The following is a 17,204-nucleotide window of genomic DNA, read 5'->3' on the forward strand; positions in this document are numbered from 1 at the left end:
GAGGAATAGTAAGTTGTATAACCATTAACAACCACTCTTATAATATATTAACATAAACTATATGTTATAACCTTGCATCCATTTCATGGTTCCTTTAACCACATTAATTAATCACATACTGAACATTATCAACATCACATTATGCAAGGAGTCAATATCATGAAACTGACATAATAAGCAATCACATCATTGAACAATAACATACCCTAGAAACCTCATAGGATGAAAACCAACAAATGTTTAATTTTATTATTAAACACTCCTGAGGGTGTTCAGCCCTCACTCAATTGCTTATAAGGGAGTCCATCCCTTATCCATTGTTATAAAATATTACAATGAAATATCATTAAAACACAAAACACCTTGCTAAAATATATTACAATCGTCATGAACCATTTACCCACAAATCACCACTCTCTATATCCTTGTGGCGTCATTGCTACATAAGTGGACCATCCTACAACTCATACTCATTAGCATGGACCATTAGTTCTTATCTATGACAATGTTAAACATAATTTGTCTTTTACACAAACCAAGATCCTTTCCTATCATCGTTGTCCTCAACAAGCTTTGGTAACATGATTTGATAAAGTATTAATCAATAAATAATCAATCTTTAAAAGCGGTATTTACATGAGATGTAAATATGATATCACAAAATGTTTCTTCTAACAACATTGTGCATGTATGAACAAATAATTATCAAGCATGTCTGTTACACAGCATTTTGTCACTGTCCTTGTACTCCCCATCCACATTCCTAGAGGACCTCTATAGTGAACCCTACATGCTTTCCCATCATGAAGAAACTCCCAGTATGTCCCTCTTCATGAGCAAAATAATTCCCCTTAGCATAATTTCCTAAGAATCTTCCTTTTATCCCAGTGTACAAGACTGGCGCTATTGACCAGTTTACTCCTCGTACCGATTTGTAGAGATTAAACCTAGCCCTCGCTCCATATGGAGTGACTGACCCCTTTTCTAGTCGTGACGATCCTCTTTTGGAAGCTTTTTTAAATATGGAGCCAAAGCTTCCATGTCTAGAAGCTTCGCAACAGAAGTATGGTAAATGGTTGGGCTGGATGGAGCCGACAAAGTCAGTTTGGACTCCTTTCCCCTATTAGGATGGAACAAAATCAAGAGATAAGACCTTCTCCCATGATGAGAGGAACCATCTCGCTTCCATCCAAGCTATATAAACCTCTTTTTTGCCCAAGCAAAAGCTAGTTGGAGTTTTGGAGCAAGTTTGAATAATCAGCAGGTCATCTATAGCTTGTAGCTTTCTAGTGTATGTTTGAGGGAGAATAGTGTGATTTTGGTTTGGTTTTAGACTAGAGGGAAGGAGGCCTTAAAACTTCTATTGTTAGGGCTATGCATTAAGTGCTAGCAGAAGTGTGGGAACCCAGATACATCGGAGGAGACCAGTAACGTCAAGGCACTGGTTTTAATCTCTTTCTGATTTATATAAATGCAACTATTGATTGATTTCCTACATGAAGTGTCATTTTACATCATTATGGCTTAATGTTCCTTGACCTATTAAGTAGGTTGAATACAATATTGTATGCTATCATGTTTGTTGTTGTTGTTGTTTGCTTATTTTAGGTATTCGAAGGAAGGAAACGAAAGATAGCTGGAGTGAGGAAGTAGGATCATCACCAAGTAGAATAGTGTTCTAAGAGGTAGGCCCTCTTAATTGATTCTAGCTTAAGGAGATTTTCCATAGATTGTTTGTTTGTGGCTAGACCCACTCTCTTGGGCTAGAGGAATTGTTTGTGTCCACACTGAGAATTTACCTGCACCACAAATTGGCGACTCCACTGGGGAGCCAATCCTTCTATTTGATTGATTGTCATTTTATGTTTTTGTGTGAAATTTTATAGTATCACCATTTCCTTTTAGTGTTCTCTACTTTGCTTGGTTTACTGCTCTGAGCCTGAAATTTGCAGTGACAAGTTTGGTCTTAGCCTTTGAAAATTTTTATTTTTTTCCTTGAATCCTCAGTCAACGTGTTTATTTTTCTCACAATCGTATCAATCAGTGCGATTTTTTCAAAAACAGTCGCACCGACCCCCTTTTGGTGCGTGTTGTCAGTTAGGCAGTCGCGTCGATTCTTGTAGGTGAAGATAACGGTTTACCCTAGATCATAGTCAGTGTGTCTTTCCCTTCTGATTTCTGAATCTCAGCTTGTTTTGATTGTGTTCTCCCTAGCTGGAAAGCTCTTTTAGCTTGGTTTGTATGATTGGTTGATTTGCATTTTCTTCACTTGGTTTCTTGAGTTCTTGGATGGTGTATAACCTTAGGGCATCTAGGTTGTCACCCATTCACTTGTTTGCATACTCAGAAAGTCAAGTCAATAGTCAAATTTGCTCCTTGCATTTCATTTGATTAGACCTTTTGTTGCTTTGATTTCCATTTAACAAGTTTGAAAAGTTTCGTTTAGTGTTTGAGCATCTCTTTTTGGGCGTAGATCACATTGCCCATCTTGTTTTTGGTTTAGTCTTTGCTTCATTAGTTTTGAAAGGAATTCTCTCTTTTTCTTTGTGTTTGCCTGTGATTGATTGTATTGGGAATATTTCATTGAAGTATTTGTAAAAGATTCATTCTGTAATTTCATTGAAAAATAAATAATTCTAGTTTTCTGAATCAATATGTTACATTAGTTAGTGTCATTGAAGACTAGTATCGCATCCTCATTTGCATTGGAAAAGAAATGAATTTTGTTTACTGTTAAAAGGACTAGTTGAAGTGCATTCGATAGGAATATTCAATGCATTTTGGATATTTATTAGAGAAATATTTCATTCTTTGATTGTTGCATTGATTTTGTGTTCCCTATCTCTCAATTAGTGTTAACTTTCATACAAGACAAAGACCTCTTTTCTCATATAGTTCCATGTAGAAGTTTTTTTCAGTTGACAGCGGTAGAGCCTTGTAATTGAAACCTAATTCAAGATCAACCATTCAAATCTATTGAATTAACTTGAGGAAGCGTTGAAACTTAATGCTTATATTTAGAGGTCTAGGCTAGAGACATGTTCCGGTGTCTTAAAACCTAGCAGCTGTCATTCGCTTCAGCACTAGACAATGTTAGTACAGACTTGTGCTCCTCGTACCATTGAGTATATAAAGGGATACACAACTAGGTTGCAATCCTTTATCCGTAGGAAGCCGAGTCTGCTGCCTTGTAAACATGACACACCTAACATAGTATTCGATGAGATTGCCTACTCGTATTTCTCAGTTCGCCGGGAAGTATTCTGCAGTTCACAGTTACCCAGTAATCCTTTTTTCCTAGATCATCCTGAGTAGCCATTTTGACCTTTTTGACTCCCTAAATATAAAATATCACCCGAGAGCTTGTCCTTTCAAGCTCGTTTCAAACCGAAAGTGATAGAGTCACCTTTCGTCCTTTTCTCGACTCTTAAAATATGAAAAGGCAAAGTTTTGTTTCAGTGTCCTAAAATTACCTACGCACGAAATATTCCTGGTTAAATTTATCTTCCTTGACGACTCTTTAGGGTTGTTTCCAATGGCAACATTTCCAGAATCTACCAGTCAAGGATTCCCCTCGGATGGGAATCCTTGTCCTTTTCCTTCTTTTAGAAACAATGGTGCTCCTTATATGGCGACATTGTTCCTTCCTGGGTTAACCATTGGTCTACCTGTTTGGTTTTTTTTGACCTCGATGGTCCCCAGCATCCCGACTCTTGTCCAAATGTCTCCTTCATTTGAATCACATCATGGTGATTATAAGGTTGACCCCTTGCCTTCTTCCCCCATTTCTTCACCCTCCTCTTCTAATTTTCCTGGTGAAAGCTTCAGATCTAGTAACCAGGAGGCTAAGAAGAAGAAGAAGAAGACGAATAAGAAGAAGTGACATAAGCGAGAGGGAAACCGTGCAACTATTTCTCTAAATGCACTTCCCATCGATAAACCTTCTGATCCTCTGCAGATGGTTAGATTCCCTTGCAAGATGTGTAAGGGTGACCATCTCCTTCGAGAATCTCCTGGCATTCCTAGAGTCTTAGAGGTATGGTCTCAAAATCTGGATCAACCATCCCCATTGACCTTAGGAGATCATGTCGATGTTGTGCCCTTAGTTAGCAATGGTAAGAAGGAAGGGAAGATTAGATTCCCATGTAGGTTATGTGAAGGAGAGCATCTTCTTAACCTTTCTCTTCTTATGGATAAAGCTTCCAAAGTTTTGGAAAACCTTACAGCTCCTCAACCCCAACTTCTTATTGGTTATCAAAGGTTTCCTTCTAACCCTCTCCTAGTTGGTAAAGAGATTGACTTCGATTCATCTCCTGCCCATCCTGCTCTTCCTGAGCATGACTCTCTTGTGTATGTTTCCGACCAAAATTTGGTCAAAAAGAGTGTTGACTTGGCTCTGCCTTTAGTTGTTCACTCCGATCCCAAAGAGAGTAGTGATCATACTGCTCATTTTCTTCTCATCTCCTCAGATTTTTATGAATCAAAGAGTAACCCTCCTGTCTCGGTTGTTCAAGAGAGTCTTCCTTCTATTCCTGCATAGAATGGGGGCAATCATATGATACCCACACCGAGTAGTTCTATCATTTCTTTTCATTGGAGTCAGTTGACTGCTCTCCACCTCCCATCTTATGTGCCTTTCCAGATAAAAGTACAAGCCTATAATATGGTAGTACATGGCACTATATTAGATGAAGGTTCATCTGTTAGCATCATGTATTCTACTACATGGAAAGCTTTGGGTTCCCCACAGCTTGTGCCTTTCACCCAGAATCTGTTTGCTTTCAACGGAGGAACCAGTCAAGTTCCCTATTTCCTTGGGAGGAAAGATCATCTATATAGACGTGATGGTAGTCCAAAGTCCCTTAGATTTCAATGTTATCCTTGGATGCGACTATGTTTATGTCATGGGAGCTCTTGTTTCTTCACTTTTCCATGTGGTTCGTTTTCCGCACGAAGGGAGAATTGTGACTATTGATCAAATGTCGTTCATTGGTCACCAGGTGCCTCCTTTATAACCATTGTCCCCTATTGTCTCTTGTTTGCAAGCAGTACCTTCCCCGCCACATGTGAATTATGTGGCTACCTGTTCCGTCTCCTCATCTATTGATGATCACATAGATGGTGTTGTACATTATGTATTGGGGGCATTGGAACCCGATCTATCTATGGTACCAATTGACGTGTATTCCTCCCAGAGCATGGTTCTTGGGAGCCATGTTCTCGTATGGTTCATGAACATATGTGGTGAAGATAGTTCCTAGTCTTCGATCAACCTCATTAAAAAATGAAAGAAGGAGTTATGAGGATAGTTACTTGTCTTGTGTCAAGCTCGTTAAAAAATTAAACAAGGGGTCTGAGCATAGTTCCTTGTCTTGTGTCAAGCTCGTTAAAAATGAATCAAGGAGTGTGAGCATAGTTCTTTCTCTTGTGTCAATCTCGTTAAAAAATGAAACAAGGGTCTTGAGGATAGTTCTTTACTGTGTCAACCTCATTAAAAAATGGAAAAACTCCCTTTTCCAAATCGAGTCTTTGATTAAGATCTCGTAAAATCCTAGTCAAGGCTTTCCTGGATCTCGAAAGTGAACCTTCATTCCATTCACCTAGTTGAATGAAATGAAGCTTGGAGGGCATGTACCTCGAACTGAGTCATTATGACGGGGGCATGCAAACTAATCTCAAGCATAGTTTTCATTTCAAGCTTGTGTAATCATGAAACTAAATCCAAGGAGAGTTCTCCATGGTTCAAGCTTGTGTAAAAGTTAACCCATGCCCGATTTACATCTCGTGATTTCCATTTTAACCAGTTGATTTCTACTAGATGAGCCTTGGTTGTTTTATTCCATCGCCACCATCTCTTTGGCCGATCATATGCTTTCACTTGGTTGTTTTTTCCTTTCCCGAGGAACCATAGCAATGAGTGGTTTTTTTAGCCAGCCTCTTGAAGATTACATGTTTTGAGAAGTTCCTCCATTGCCGGAACCAGTTGCTACCCATTATACCACTCGTTCCTCCAGGACGAGTCACGTTTAAGCTCTTTTCTCGACTCGTAGAACTCCAATGAAAAGATCGCCGAGTATTTTTCGCTTTTTGACTCGAAAAAGAGAATAAAAATGGGGGGCCCACTTTCAAGCTATTTTCCAACTCTTTAAGCACGAAAAGATTGCCAAGCTCTTGTCTTTTTGAACTTGTTAAAGGCTATGAAACTTCATTCGTCAAGTATGCATTTACCCCTTTTTTCGGGCTGGGATGAACTATTTATGAAAAAGGTACTCCTTGAATGAAATGGTCAAGTGGTTCTCTCAATTATTGTTTTCTATGTTTTCAGGCTCGATAGATGCAAATGTATGAAAATGGACCATGTGGATTTTTCTTTTCCATGTCCTTTTCAAACTCTCTAAACATGAAAAAGATATCGAGTTACACCTTTGTCCGACTCATTAAAATATTAAACGACATTGGATTCGTCACCATGACGAACGTGACCTTCTCCTTCCTAGGGCTCATTAAACTTACTAGGTCAGATTCGTCCAAAGGATGAACTTATAGTGCAAGCACATGTTATCCCCTTCAAGCTTGTGATAAAAAATAATTGGCATACCTACCAGAAATGGTGGGGGAAATTAGAAATTCTATCAGTCGTGTCGGCAACTCACTCTTTAACATGACACTTTCTGCTTCCTGTCGGTTTGGGATCTCCTCCTTCTCGTCATTTGACCTTCCTGGGTTGGGCCGCTCATTTTTTCCTTCCATTTGATCTCTGCCACATCATCATGACCACCGATCCTATGGATCCAAAAGCTGCCAAACTCTGGAATCGTGTCACTGATATGTTCAAGAGTTAGTCGCTCTACAGTTACACTTACTCCTGATTCTTTGTATCATCTGAAATTGTTTGCATCCCTTTGTCTCATGTCGATGATGTGGGATACATCATGGCCCTCCTTCGACACGGTCGCTTCCTATCAACTTCAACTCATTATCTAGGAAGTTGGCCAAGAGACGCGTTTCCAGTACTTTAGAGCTTGCATGCCCTAATGGCAAGTTCTTCACATTTAATGACAATATTGCATCATTGGCTTTTGATCAGGTGATTTCATGGGTGTTCGACATCAGTTCCTTTATTCACATTCTGTGAAATGTGTTGCTGGTACCTTGAGAGCCATTGTCATTATTGGTGGTTTCTCTCACGCTTGTTAATGGTTCACATCATTGACCGATAATCAAGCGACTTTCTAGCATGTTCTACTTCAACACATTCATTCTCATGTTAGGATTTGTACTTTGATCGATTCATTTGGAGTGCAAGACCATGGGCTTAGATTACACCAGACTAGGTTGTGAGGTGATGTGACATGATCATGTTGATATACATGTCTCTTTCATATGGATGGTTGTGACCATACCATGAGTTGTTATATGTGATCCTTCTCATTATTGGATGGCTACGACCATACCTTGGTTTCGTTATGATCCTCTCTATTGGATGGTTGCGCCCACTCCTTGGATCCATTTATATAATCATTCTCTGGATGGCTACATCCATACCATGATTCATGTATCATTTATTAGAGTTTTCAGTGATGTATATGTATCTATGCTTACTTGCAGGTTTTCCGATGATGGACTCCGGTTCCCTGCTTCCACTTGTAAAGAATTTCACCCCTCACTCTCGTTCGTCCTTCACACTTTAGGGGCCATTTGTTACACAACATTTTGTCATTATCGTTGTACTCCCTATCCACGATCCTGGAGGACCTCTATAGTGAACCCTACATCCTTTCCCATCATGAAGAAAATCCCAATGTGTCCCTCTTCATGAGAAAAATAATTCCCCTTTGCATCATGTCCCACGAATCTTCCTTTTATCCCACTTTACAAGACCGGGGCTACTAACTAGTTTCCTACTCGTGCCAATTTGTAGAGATTAAAAGTAGACCTCGCGCCGTATGGAGCGACTAAGCCCTTTTCGAGCCACACCAATCCTCTTTTGGAAAGTTTTTTAAATATGGAGCCGAAGCTTCCATGTTTAGAAGCTTCGTAATGGAAGTATGGTAGATGGTTGGGCCAGATGGAGCTAAGGAAGTAAGTTTGAGCTCCTTTCCCCTATTAGGATGGAACAAACTCAAGACATAAGAGCTTCTCCCATGATGAGAGGAACTATCTCCCATCCATACAAGCTATATAAACCTCTATTTTTCCCAAGAAAAAGCTACTTGGAGTTTTGGAGCAAGTTTGAATAATCAATAAGTCATCTATAGCTTGTAGCTTTCTAGTGTATGTTTGAGGGAGAATAGTGTGATTTTGGTTTGGTTTGAGATTAGAGGGAAAGAGGCCTTAAAACTTCTATTTTTGGGGCTATCAATGAAGTGCTAGTAGAAGTGTGGGAACCCGGATACGTCCGAGGATACCAGTAACCTGTAGGCACCAATTGTAATCTCTTTCCGATTTATATAAATGCAACTATTGATTGATTTCCTATATGAAGTGTCATTTAACATCTTTATGGATTAATGTTCCTTGACCTATTAAGTAGGCTAAATACAATATTGTATGCTTTCACGTTTGTTGTTGTTGTTGTTTGCTTGTTTCAGGTATTCGAAGGAAGGAAACATAAGATAGCTAGAGTGAGGAAGCAGGATCATCACCAGGAAGAATAGCATTCTAAGATCTAGGCCCTCTTAATTGATTCTAGCTTAAGGAGATTTTCCATAGATTGTTTGCTTGTGGCTAGACCTGCTCTCTTGGGCTAGAGGAATTGTTTGTGTCCGTACTGAGAATTTACTTGCACCACAATGTCAAAATAATTACCACGTTACTATGATCATTCTCACATGAGCACACGTTCATATCCAAAGGAGGAATTGTTTGTGTCCGTAGTGAGAATTTACCTGCACCACAATGTCAAAATAATTACCACATTACTATGATCATTCTTGCATGAGCACACGTTCATATCCAAACGAAACCACTGTAACCATCCATTTCACTTAAAGGATACTAGAAACTTATCTTTTTTTTTCGTGCATGTAATTACATAAAAACTTATTCGAAGGGAGCTAACCCCTTAGCTTCTTCATTGTGCATATAACTAAGTAATCTTTCAAATACAGTAGATATTATTATAATACATAAAAATACATGTCCCCTTCTAAGGGAAAACTAACATAATAGACATCATTACCATGCATGCAAATGCAAGTCCCTTTTTGAAGAGCATCTTTCCCAAGATAGAGCTATTTATAAAATCTATTGTATGCACAAAGACATGTATTTCTCTAAAACAAAACTAATTTGTTAGTCATTATTTCTTGCATGCGGTTATATGTATTTTGCAAAGGAACGCTAGTGCATTTATTGTAACTAATTACTTGTTTTCCTTTCTAGGATATAATATAATACTATTCTTTTCTGCACACAAATCCATGTTTCTCTTTTAAAGGATATAACACAATAGTTCTACAAATCCATGCATGTAGTTAACTATTGTTTCTATGCTTCTACATATGTGTTCTTTTCACATAGTTATTTTCAAGAACCCAACATAGTTTCTCTATCTTTCTATGTACAAAGTTATTATGCATTTGTTTCCAAGAAAGTATCATAACAAAGTTTTCATGTATTTGTTTTCAAGAAAGTATCATAACAAAGTTCTCATGCATTTGTTTTCAAGAAAGTATCATAATCAACCTTTCTTTTGGGCATAAGAGCTAAAATAATAATAATGTTAACCTTTTATGCATTAAACCATGCAATTAAATCAAACTAACCAATATATAATACACAAATCATTTATCTTTTTACCCACCAAAACACGTAAATTTTGCAAACTATTGCAAAGGAATTAACAAAATTGTCTTATGTTTCACATACAAGAAAAACATATTCTTTCCAAAAAAGATTCCTATGACTTATATTATGCATTTGATCTATGCATAGGTCACTACTACAAAAAGGGGGGTTTTAAGACAATATTTGAGACAAGTTTTGGGTAAATTGTCTTAAGTTGAGACAAATTAATTTTTTGTGTATTGTCTTAAATATTGTCTTTAAGAGGGTGTCTCAAAAATTATTGTCTTAAAGATTATTGTCTTCAAAATTATTGTCTTAAAGATTATTGTCTTAAAAAATATTGTCTTAAAAATTATTGTCTTAAAAAATTGTCTCTATAAAGAAAATATATAACACAAGCATTATTGTCTCTTAAGAGACAATTTCATTTTTGTCTCTCTAGAGACAACACTCGGATTAGAGACAATATGTCTTTAATACTAGCTATTGTCTCTCTAAAGACAATATTTTTTTTATTTAAAGATCACTTTTGTCTCTCTAGAGACAATATAAAACAATGAATCCAGAAATATCTCACCATTGAAATAAATCGATATAAAAAACATTTAATTAAAAATAAACTACAAAATCGTTGATTAATTCATGTTAGTGCACAGTGGAATCGAACCACCAACCTCCTGCTTGTAAGGCAGACACTCTTCCATTGAGCTAGCACACTTTAAAGAATTACGTGAAGAGTTATGGCAATCCTGAAAACTACATTTATAGTCATTGATTAAAAAAAACAATCAAACACATGATCTATAATCTTTATAAAAACTATAATCATGGAGACCATATTTTAAACTTACTAAAACTAGCAATTTCCCCAAAAGGTACAAAGAGAGGCATATTATATCTCTAGCAAAAAATTTCAAAATCTTCTATTAGTATACAGTTAAATGTTCATGTATACAAGCTATCTTGCTATAGTGGCATATCCCTGTGTTGGGATTTCATTCCATGTTAAGACTTATTTTTCTTCATCTTCTCCTCCACACATGTATGTGTCTATTATTGCGTATATGCATCCATATAAAATTCTATAACAAAATGTCTTTATTTCCAAACATAAAACAAACAAAATTATTATTTGTGAATCCACAATCTATGTTTGATACATTATCAAAGAAAAATAAATGAAATGGAGTGGATATATTCTCTTGAACCTTTGCAATTAGTTCTCCCTACTTAAAAGTTAATAGAACTCGAATATGTTTTTCCTTTGAATTTTAAGCTAGATAGATTCATGGCTCCATCCTAGCTCCACAATTATTCGGGGCCCTCTATGGCTTGGGAGTTCCACACCAGCCATTATTTATGACAGTGAAGACTGATAACATGTGCTAAAAATGTCATCTATGTTGCTACTAAATGCAAAGATATATCATGATAATGAAAAAAACAACAACAAGTTTCATCAATGATGTCCTACATCAAGAAAAAGAGATCAAGTTTATAAGGATTGTGTCCATATTTGTGTAGTATGATAAACATAAACATCTTCAGAAAACAATATAGATATATTTCCAGCTACAATGGTTGTATTGCATAGAATTTCGGGGAAACAATATCTATAAAAGGTGAGGTTGAAAGCACCACAAAGAACCAACAACAAGTACAGTAAATATTTCAACAATCTTACCTTGTAGTACTTCAGTAATTGAGGTCGCTTCAATTTAAATGTTGGAGTGATCAGGTCCCTTTCCACATCAAATGGCTTAGGTTCAAGGTGAATACCTTTCAGCATCTCGAAACCCTTGAGCTAGATTCAACATCAAAAATTCCAACAATCATGAAATTAACAGATAACTAAGAAAAATGAATCAGAACTAAAAGAAAGTTCCCAAAGATGTATTGGAAAGGGAAATTCAAAACATGAAGTGACATCATGACGAATGATTCAGAATGTGTTACCTTGTGGTTTTTCCCAGTTGCATTGAGCTTGTGTAGGATGTATTGCTTTTCCTTTTGATTTTCGCACAAAGATTCAAAATTCCCTATTACCTCATTGGTGGCAGCCCAACTTTCAAGTGCCTTCTGATCAGGTATAACAATTGCCACAAGAAAAGATTCAAAACTATTGCCATAAACCCATATCTGAAACATGACCAAACAAGAATGAAGAGTGAACAAACATAGCTGGCAGTGCTGACAATAAAGTTTCATTTAAGGACCAAATTAGAAAGAAAGTGCAGTGTTCCCCCTCACAATGCATGTCCATTTTGGAGATGTTATTTTCAACATAATAATGTTCAAGAGTTTGTAAACAAGCGAGTGCCTCGGAAAGATGTTGCTGCAGAGAAAACAAAAATAAACAATACCAAAGCATGATACAAACATGGTAAGTGCATTGTTCCCCCTCACAATGCATGTCCATTTTGGAGATGATATTTTTCACCATAATAATGTTCAGGATTTTGTAAACAAGGGAGTGCCTCAGAAAGTAGTTGCTACAGAGAAAACAAAAATAAACAATACCAAAACATGATATAAACATGGTACAAAATCTTAAGCCAATCACCTGGCCATGTGGATGGTATCGCTTCTTAGACCATGTATATTATGGTTGATATGCACCCATAGCAATCTCAGTATCTCTTGAACCATCCATTGAACGTTGGTTAATATTTGTAGGTTAATGTTTTTCTGCGAAGAATAACTACCCTGTTGTATATTGGTTGTAGTGAGCTTGTATTTTTTGTTTTGGTTGTGACATTCATTTTATTTTTCAATATATGCTCTTGGTTTATATACATCGTTGTAAGATTTGTTGATGCTTTGGAGTACTACACTGCTTCAGCACGTATCTTCAAAACAGTTTGCAGAGCATCCTGCAGAAACACTCAACCCTATAGACCACACCTACCGCTTAATAATATCTATAATATAATATCAAATTTTATCCATTCAATTATTAAAAAATCAAAATTCCTCACCGCCCTATAAACCACACCTATGGCTTAATAATAATATCTATAATATCCAATGTCCATACAACATGGGAGTGCCATGGCATCTCCTAAAAAAAGTCCATATAGCTTATGACAAAAGCCAGATGGACTCCTTTCCCTTCATACGAGGATCATTCTATGCTTGCAAAGCTGTAAATAGATGTAACCAATTTTGAACACAATTAATATGACCACATTTTCTGATGGTTATCTTAAGCAACAAATATACACTGCAAATGTAGTTTGTTCGCAGCAGACCGTAGTATACTTTATCTTCAGAATATGGAGTTTCATGCCATCTATTTGGGTAAAATTAAATGTTATGGTCATATTAAGATGTAGGTCATTCCCACTACCTCACAGAGAAATGCTGAAGTTTCCTATGTTACTAGAGATAAAAAAAAAGTTAAACAACAAATGGGAACCAAAATGAACTGGAAATATGGCTCAAGAGTCTTGGGGATTGGAGAGGTGAATCCCCATTCCTAGCATATAAAACTGATTAGTAATGTACTAGTGCAGTGCCAGTGGCAAGAGGGGAATGGAGAGGGAACTTTTTGCAGCTATCCTCTACCAACGGTTTTGAACATACTTTTCAAGGTCTGGCATACATATGAAAAAGACATGAACATGTACACTATACCCGCTAACTTTCGGTAATATCATGGAAAAATTGAGAGGAAGGTTCATGCTTTTCAATGAGGTTGTCCTTCGAAGAAATTAAAATTGAAAAGTTGATAATGGAACATAAAGGTGTTGGAATGCTAGCTTGTAACATACGAAAATCTCCTAATGAAAATCACAGATTGATGAGAAATTGTGGGCAAAAACAATACACTAGACAAAAATACAAAACTGCAAGAAAACCTTGTGATAACATCCTTTAAAAATTAGTGAACTAAAAAGAAAACACAAATGTGCATAAATGAAAAATGCAGAAAAAGATGCAACAAAATGCTAAACTCTTAAAACTACTATTTAGACTTCAACCAATTGCTCCAAGGGGAAAACATAGAACCAATTCTGGAATTGTAGACATATAGCTTCATTTTTTCCCTATCATTCCTACTTTTGTACATATGAAGAGTCTGCATAATAAACTTTGAAGCTGAGGAAATGTGTGGCACCACAACAACATTCATCTGCTCTGCAAGACCAGGCTTCTTGTATATCTCATTACGTACCATGTCAAACAAGGAATGAAGCGCTTTATTCCTAACACCAAAAATATTGAAACTTGCTAGTATGTGTCTTCTAAAACTAGTAAATACAATAAGAGAGTGCTTTGCCTTCCATGCTTAACATAAATTCTAGCTTCATTCGCAATATCAACTTGGTCATTAAACCAACATATTTTGCACACACCAAACTTCAAAACTGCAATAAATATGCATCCACATGAAAGTGTGCCAAGGAAACATATAAAGTAAATTACCTCAAACACATCGATTCCTACATGAAACATGGGATTTTCTTTCAAATGGTCCACTAAGGTTGCTTCATCAATCACTGGGCCTCAGCTTGCATTTACAAGAACTGCTTCCTGCATCCTAGAAGAAACTTTTAACGATAAGTTTTCCATTTTGTTAAATGCATTAAAATTGAGAATTATAAAAAATTAGATGCCCAGTCCAGACACAATCAATCAGGATACATAATATGTTGTTAATGATGAATACTCTGATTTCATAAGGCAAGCATTGAAATAAATACATTACCGTCTTCATGATCGATAGCCTGTCTTTGTTAGTCAAGTGGTAAGTAGTCTTGTCTAGTACAGGATGAAGGCTTATCTGCCAAAAATTACTATATGTTAAAAGTATAGAAATCATAGAACTAAATAGTATGGAATACTCACCATTTTCCTATTACATAGTGTTTTCGAATTTTCAGTACACATTTCCAAACATTGATTTTTGGAAAAGCTGTGATATGGTACAAATTTTATCTCTTAGATTTTGATTAGTCAAGATATTTTATCTAAATGGAATAAATCCAAAATAAACAGAAAATAGATGTACATTGTATACAATTCAAAATTGCAGATTTGAATTTAATCCTAATGAAAGCACAAGATCCTAAGAATAATTCAGTCAACACAATATATCCAATATATCTACTATATTAATTATTACAGACATCGTGTAGAGAACAACAATGAGCCAATGACGGCACCAGAGTGCATAACACTGAAACCATAGAAAAGGTTGGTACTAGATTATGGGAGATTGCTATTACATCAACACAGGGACTTGCATCATAGAGTCAGATTTCAGATTTGCAAAACTGTTCGGAGGTGTAATGTTTTATAATTTTATAAACCACCTCTCACTAACCTATGAATCATTTACATAAACTGCTTATAAAGGACATCATGTCAAGAATAGTTTAATATACATGATTTCAAGATCTGATTTGTATCTTTTCATATCAAATGAATGCAATGCTAAAGCATTCAATCCTATTCTTGTTACCATGTAGATTATCCTTCATCACATATTACTAAGCTTACTCATTCCCTATATATGATTAACCTATCTTACCCTTACTCCTGTTGTCCTAGTTTTCTCTGTAGTCTCTGTCTCTGGTGATGTTGCTCACTCTGGTGTTGCCCCTTCTTGGTCAACAAAATAAACAGAAGCATCTTTCTCTCAATCGACTGTTGTATCAAACTCATAAGAAACAGAAGTGACTAGATCAACAGAATCAAAGCTAGACCAACTTTGACTGAACCGACTGAAAGAACTGAATCTACAACTACTCTGCAATTGGGACTGCTCTAGCTGCTGGTCTGGTCTCTGGTATCTTGGCCTCTGCTTTGTTTTCTACTCACTCTGTTGCTAGCTCTACTACTACTCGTTCAACCCGGTCCACTATTTCTTTGCCCCTTCTTCTCTTTTTTCTCTCACCTCTTCCATTGCTCTAGTAAGTGGTTCTCCTTCTGTTAGCGTTCCTTCTGACCTAGTGGGAAGATGAATAAAACCTTCTCTTAGCTAGTGGGTTATGAAATAAACCTTTTTATTCCCTCTATAAGCTTCTATGAGAGGATGAATGAGTACAGGTAGATGATAAGCTTCTACCTCTCTCCCTCTCTCACTCACTCAAAGGAAGTAGTAGTTGCCTCACCTGCTCACCCATGAGTAGCTGCTTGACCTCTCCCCTAGTCCAGTTCAGTCCAGTTGACATGTCCCCCAGAAGTAGCTTTCTCACCCACTCACCCATCCTAACTTGCCTCACTCTACCAACCGCTACTCCCAACTGCTACTACCAGCTTTAGGATTTCATGATTAGTTGAATACCTTCAGGTAGGGGTAGCAGATTTAGGTTAACCGATGAGTAGGTGATAATCAATAAGAAACCACGAATAAGGATAAACGAGAAGTCTGTATACTTGGAATGCAATAATAAAATTAGCTTACAACGAGCTCCATAATATACAGAGATCATAACACCTTACATATCCTAATGAGTAACACAGAGTCAACACATGTAAACGAGGGTGCTAATACTTATGGTGGTACTAAATAGGCTTCTTAGATCACTCGTTTATAAAAGGTAATGGGAATTATTACTGTAATGTATGATCTACGTATTATCCCTATTCTATAACAAAGAGGTAAGCTATAATGAATGGAAGCTTGAGATTAGCTTAACTCCATGGAACTACCTATTCAATCAAACTGATGCTTCTATTTCACTTGATTACACCTAGTTAAGTATCAATCACATCTACTATTATGCAATATACATACTGTGATACTCTATTCGTATTAGTTATGTATAAGCTAATCCATAGTAGTCTATGTGTTACAGTAGTAGTGCTCTATTACACCTATTTTAATCACGTAATCAATGTAATCACAACTTATCAGCTTAGTTAGATTAATGCTATTAGAACTATAAGGATAAGGTATGTACATTACACAATAGTAGTTAAGCATAAGGTGAGGTGTTCCCATGAATACAAAGCTTTATATCACTACTTGTTTCATACACCTTATAGTATACCTAATACACGTGTTTGGTCTCCTTGTTACTATACCTGTATTCATTATGGAAACAAGACTAACACCATGTCACTTTACGTAATAGCTTTGATTACAATACCATGTTACTATACCTTATACCATGTAAGTAATGGCATTTATACTGATATGATTCCCTTGAAAACATCTTTCATGATGTTAATAACAAGGAAGCTTGTAAATTCAAGGTCTTAGTACTAGTATGATATCATATCTTGTAGTTATACATAGTACAGAGATAAGCATTATCATATTCAATAATCATGGAATTCATAGATAGCATAAAGCCCATGATAGTAATGAGGTTATGTACGAGCAATGAGCAAGCTAAGCTTACAGATTTATTGACCACTACTAACACCATATAAACTTGGTGAATAGCTTTGAGTGCAATAGC

General features: G+C 36.5%; 1 protein-coding gene and 1 non-coding gene across 2 annotated transcripts in view; one reads left to right on the plus strand and one right to left on the minus strand.

Annotated features, from left to right (window-relative positions):
• Window positions 1-17,204, plus strand: part of LOC149264382 (delta-selinene-like synthase, chloroplastic) — a 58,805-nt gene that overhangs the window by 1,459 nt on the left and 40,142 nt on the right. The window lies entirely within an intron of this gene.
• TRNAV-UAC (transfer RNA valine (anticodon UAC)) lies at window positions 10,436-10,507 on the minus strand. The gene has a single exon. It is a non-coding gene; the product is annotated as a tRNA-Val (tRNA).

The sequence above is a fragment of the Pinus tabuliformis genome, chromosome 6, assembly GCF_031772625.1.
Source record: "Pinus tabuliformis cultivar Carrire ecotype Pingquan chromosome 6, CPIR1, whole genome shotgun sequence".
NCBI lineage: Eukaryota > Viridiplantae > Streptophyta > Pinopsida > Pinales > Pinaceae > Pinus > Pinus tabuliformis.